The sequence below is a fragment of the Palaemon carinicauda genome, chromosome 1, assembly GCF_036898095.1.
Source record: "Palaemon carinicauda isolate YSFRI2023 chromosome 1, ASM3689809v2, whole genome shotgun sequence".
NCBI lineage: Eukaryota > Metazoa > Arthropoda > Malacostraca > Decapoda > Palaemonidae > Palaemon > Palaemon carinicauda.
This window is the reverse complement of record NC_090725.1, coordinates 325,100,158-325,106,904: the sequence shown is the minus strand read 5'-3', so window position 1 is coordinate 325,106,904 and position 6,747 is coordinate 325,100,158.

Sequence of the window (6,747 nt, the reverse complement as noted above, 5' to 3'; positions counted from 1 at the left end):
ATTATTATTATTATTATTATTATTGTTGTTGTTGTTATTATGATTATTATTATTATTATTATTATTATTATTATTATTATTATTATTATTATTATTATTATTTTTATTATTATTATGGTTAAGTCACATGTTTCCATTTTGGAATTTTTGCAAGGTTTTCATCTTTGATTGAGCCATTGTTCATGCTGATGATATTTGATATTTGAAGTTAGGCTTTTGTAGAGGTTTATTCCTATGTTTTTTATCCAATAGTTTGAAACGTTTTAATGCTCCCTGTCTTTGTTTTGCCAATTCAAGTTTTTGTTTTATATGACAGATTATAACTTCTTTAGATAAAGAGTTCACAAGGATTTAAACTTCGTTGTTAAAATATTTATGTTGTTTACTGTTATTGGTAATGGTTTATTTTTTTATACTGATAAGAATTGGAATTTGTTTTTATTTTCCACATGTTTAGGTAATCATTTATTCTTTTGGTCTCTCTTGCAGTTTTCATTTTCAAAAATCTTTTTTGAATTAGTAGGATGCATTACTACTTGTTTGATGTCATCTGCATAAGCATAGTTTATGTCATATTCAGGGTTGGTTGGCATATATGTTGTGCAGATTATAAAAAGTGTTGGGTATTGTATGCCCACTGTGGTACTCCACTTTTTATATCTATTTTTTCTCCCAGTTTTCCATATCTGCTACGTATTCTGACAGTTCTGTATTTTATGTAGCTTGAGAAGAGTTTTTCACTATTATTTGTAGTTCCAATTGGATTATTTTACCTTGGAGGACATCATGCCATAGTTTATTAAATACCTTAAAGATATCTCTGCAGATGATATTGCAGAGATTTTTTTTTTAAATGGTTCATGGCTATTGTTTCGTAAATTTCCATGAGGGAAGTGGTCCTGAAACCGTGTTTGTGTTTGTAAAATTTATTTGTATTTTCTAGGAATCTCCTAAGTCTTTTTTTATGATTTTTTCAAACACTTTTCCAGGCACTTCCAGCCGAGTGATTGGCCTCCTGTTTACAGGCAATTTTAGGTCTTTCCCTGGTTTGGTGGGGGGGGGGGGAGTATTGGTATTATTTCCTTAGGCAGGTTTACAAGATTGAACAGTTCGTCGAACGCGGATCGACAGGCAAGTGTTTGAAGTGATGTTCGAACGTGTGAACGGGGTATTCCGTTGTTGAACACGGTCGGCGAACGGTTCGAATAAAAGTCTGTTCTCGCCTGACTTTTGTTTGCGGGGCTTCATTGTCCACAAACCTTATGCATTTATGCCTGACTCCACCTCTTGGAACCGTTTGGCAAGCAGGTTCATCAACCGGGTTCGACGAACTGTTCGGCCATGTAAAACCTGCTTTAGTTTGGTTTTGGGTGACATCCTATTAAAAGGATTGTGTTTAATATTTGTTTGAGTCTTCTCCATGCCACCATTAGAAGTTTTGACAGCATTAGCTTGTTTATACCGTTTTTACCTGGTGGTTTATGTTTAAATGCTTTCACTGCTTCCATTATCTCATGTATTTTTGTATTTTAATGTATGCTATTAAGTAGTTGTTCTCAGAGAGTCTTTGTAGATCTGGATTTTGATAGGGGTTTATACGTTCCCTCTTCTCCTGTCAGAAATTGAAAACTTCTGTTTCTGTGTCTCTATGTCCTACTTCGTCAATCCATCTCCTTCTCTTCCTCCTCTTGCTTATTTTTCAATCCCTAGAGACCAGTCCTTCATTCTTAACATCCATAATTATCTCTCATTCTAATTATATATCGTTCCCATGTCCATTTTATTTTTGTTACATGTTACAATATCCTCTACTTTACTTCGCTCTCGTATCTATGTTGGTGTGCGTATTGCCAGGATATCTGAGACGCGGAGTAAATGCAACCAGCTTTATATCTACAGATATTGATATTTTTATTCAACAGTTTCAGTGTAAGAAGGTCACACAAATTCAAACAGGTAAATGCAATAATAAAGGGCTCAAACTGTTAGTATTGATAGAGAGATGTAGAGGCAATATATACTGAAAAAATAAAGAAAGATACTGAATCAATGTACGAGTGTGAAGCATAAAGTAGGACACGAGGAAGGTAAAAGTATTGAATTAAAAGCTCAAGGTAGAGACGACTGGCGAAATATAACCGAAGTCCTTTGCGTTAATACGTGTCGGAACAGATGGATATTTCAATACATATACATGTTAACATGAATACCTGTTTACACTACATGAGAGGTAATTTTTCAGATGTATTTAGAAATAATATTTTGGCCAAAACCAATAAGTTTCCTATTCACATAGACGTGTTTATCATCGTTTCCTGGAACCTCACTCAACAATTATACACACAACTAACCATTTCACCTTAAATTCCTTGGCTACACACACAATCTACCCAAACGAAGTGATTTATAAGACAGCAAACATAGATAGATAAATCTTGTAAATATTCCATGAAATTTCAGAAGAGTATATCTTATAGTAGGCTTGTTAAAAATATTTACATTACTAAGAATGTTAATATAAATGTCGTTTGTTGGTAACGTCCTTGTCTAGTAATCGCCAGATTGGGGTTCGAGTCCTGCTCATATTTGTTAGTTCCTTTGGTCGCTGCAACCTCATAATCCTTGTTAGATAAGGATGTGGGGTGTCGGGGAGCCTATAGGTCTACCTGCTGAGTCAACAGCAGTCATTGCCTTGCTCTCCCTTATCATAGCTTTGGTGGAGAGAGGCATGGGTGCTGATCATATATATATATATATATATATATATATATATATATATATATATATATATATATATATATATATATATATATATATATGTATGTATATATATATATATATATATATATATATATATATATATATATATATATATATATATATATATATATATATATATATATATATATATGTGTATATATATATATATATATATATATATATATATATAAATATATATATATATATATATTTATATATATAAATATATATATTTATATATATATATATATATATATTTATATATATAAATATATATATTTATATATATAAATATATATATATATATATATATATATATATATATATATATATATATATTTATATATATATATAAAGATATATATTTATATATATGAATATATATATATATATATATATATATATATATATGTTTATATATATATATATATATATATATATATATATATATATATATATATATGGTCAGTTTTTAGGGTATTGACCTACTGCTAGGGTGATGACACCATCCCATGACTCTATCATTCACGTATGGCCTTGTACCAACCGTGTGTCACACGATCGTACATAGTAACGACATTTTTTTTTGTATATATTAGCCTCTGTATCTTCGTTCTCCCCTCGTACTAACAGCGACCTGTATCAACCTGTCTGTTTTTCTCATCGTAACTGTTAACAGAACCGGTTGCCGGTTGGACATGAAATAGCCTGTTGTATATTTTGTGGCTTTCTTGCCCAGAGTTGGTGTATATTATTATTGTGATTGTGATTGTGATTGTTGTTGTTGTGGTTGTTGTTGTTATTATTATTATTATTATTATTATTATTATTATTATTATTATTATTATTATTATTATCATTATTATTATGGTTAAGTCACATGTTTCCATTTTGGAGTTTTTGCAAGGTTTTCATCTTTGATTGAGCCATTGTTCATGCTGATGATATTTGATATTTGAAGATAGGCTTTTGTAGAGGTTTTTTCTTATGTTTTTTATCCAATAGTTTGAAACGTTTTAATGCTCCCTGTCTGTGTTTTGCCAATTCAAGTTTTTGTTTTATATGACAGATTATAACTTCTTTAGATAAAGAGTTAACAAGGATTTAAACTTCGTTGTTAAAATATTTATGTTGTTTACTGTTATTGGTAATGCTTTATTTTTTTATACTGATAAGAATTGGAATTTGTTTTTATTTTCCACATGTTTAGGTAATCATTTAGTCTTTTGGTCTCTCTTGCAGTTTTCATTTTCAAAAATCTTTTTTGAATTAGTAGGATGCATTACTACTTGTTTGATGTCATCTGCATAAGCATAGTTTATGTCATATTCAGGGTTGGTTGGCATATATGTTGTGCAGATTATAAAAAGTGTTGGGTATAGTATGCCCACTGTGGTACTCCACTTTTTATATCTTTTTTTTCTCCCAGTTTTCCATATCTGCTACGTATTCTGACAGTTCTGTATTTTATGTAGCTTGAGAAGAATTTTTCACTATTATTGGTAGTTCCAATTGGATTATTTTATATTGGAGGACATCATGCCATAGTTTATTAAATGCCTTAAAGATATCTCTGCAGATGACATTGCATAGATGTTTTTTATTTAGTTGGTTAATGGCTATTGTTTCGTAAATTTCCATGAGGGAAGTGGTCCTGAAACCGTGTTTGTGTTTGTAAAATTTATTTGTATTTTCTAGGAATCTCCAAAGTCTTTTTTTATGATTTTTTCAAACACTTTTCCAGGCACTTCCAGCCGAGTGATTGGCCTCCTGTTTACAGGCAATTTTAGGTCTTTTCCTGGTTTGGTGGGGGGGGGGGGTAGTATTGGTATTATTTCTTTAGGCAGGTTTACAAGATTGAACAGTTCGTCGAACGCGGATCGACAGGCAAATGTTTGAAGTGATGTTCGAACGTGTGAGCGGGGTATTCGGTTGTTGAACACGGTCGGCGAACGGTTCGAATAAAAGTCTGTTCTCGCCTGACTTTTGTTTGCGGGGCTTCATTGTCCACAAACCTTATGCATTTATGCCTGACGCCACCTCTTGGAACCGTTTGGCAAGCAGGTTCATCAACCGGGTTCGACGAAATGTTCGACCATGTAAAACCCGCTTTAGTTTGGTTTTGGGTGATATCCTATAAAAAGTGTTGTGTTTAATGTTTGTTTGAGTCTTCTCCATGCCACCATTGGAAGTTTTGACAGCATTAGCTTGTTTATACCGTTTTTACCTGGTGCTTTATGTTTAAATGCTTTCACTGCTTCCATTATCTCATGTATTTTAATGTCTGCTATTAAGTAGTTGTTCTCAGAGAGTCTTTTTAGATCTGGATTTTGATAGGGGTTTATTCGTTCCCTATTCTCTTGTAAGAAATTGAGGACTTCTGTTTCTGTGTCTCTATGTCCTACTTCGTCAATCCATCTCCTTCTCTTCCTTCTCTTGCTTATTTTTCAATCCCTAGGGACCAGTCCTTCATCCTTAACATCCATCTATTATCTCTCATTCTAATTATATATCGTTCCCATGTCCCTTTTATCTTTGTTACATGTTACAATATCCTCTACTTTACTTCGCTCTCGTATCTATGTTGGTGTGCGTATTACCAGGATATCTGAGACGCGGAGTAAATGCAACCAGCTTTATATCTACAGATATTGATATTTTTATTCAACAGTTTCAGTGTAAGAAGGTCACACAAATTCAAACAGGTAAATGCAATAATAAAGGGCTCAAACTGTTAGTATTGATAGAGAGATGTAGAGGCAATATATACTGAAAAAATAAAGATACTGAATCAATGTACGAGTGTGAAGCATAAAGTAGGACACGAGGAAGGTAAAAGTATTGAATTAAAAGCTCAAGGTAGAGACGACTGGCGAAATATAACCGAAGCCCTTTGCGTTAATAAGCGTCGGAACAGATGGATATTTCAATACATATACATGTTAACATGAATACCTGTTTACACTACATGAGAGGTAATTTTTCAGATGTATTTAGAAATAATATTTTGGCCAAAACCAATAAGTTTCCTATTCACATAGACGTGTTTATCATCGTTTCCTGGAACCTCACTCAACAATTATACACACAACTAACCATTTCACCTTAAATTCCTTGGCTACACACACAATCTACCCAAACGAAGTGATTTATAAGACAGCAAACATAGATAGATAAATCTTGTAAATATTCCATGAAATTTCAGAAGAGTATATCTTATAGTAGGCTTGTTAAAAATATTTACATTACTAAGAATGTTAATATAAATGTCGTTTGTTGGTAACGTCCTTGTCTAGTAATCGCCAGATTGGGGTTCGAGTCCTGCTCATATTTGTTAGTTCCTTTGGTCGCTGCAACCTCATAATCCTTGTTAGATAAGGATGTGGGGTGTCGGGGAGCCTATAGGTCTACCTGCTGAGTCAACAGCAGTCATTGCCTTGCTCTCCCTTATCATAGCTTTGGTGGCGAGGGGCATGGGTGCTGATCATATATATATATATATATATATATATATATATATATATATATATATATATATATATATATATATATATATATATATATATATATAAATATATATATAAATTTATGTATATATATATATATATATATATATATATATATATACATATATATATATATATATATATATATATATATATATATAAATATATATATATATATATATTCATATATATATAAATATATATATTTATATATATATATAAATATATATATTTATATATATAAATATATATATTTATATATATATATATATATATATATATATATATATATATATATATATATATATATATATATATATATATTTATATATATATATATATATATATATATATATATATATATATATATTTACACACACACACACACACATATATATATATATATATATATATATATATATATATATGGTCAGTTTTTAGGGTATTGACCTACTGCTAGGGTGATGACACCATCCCATGA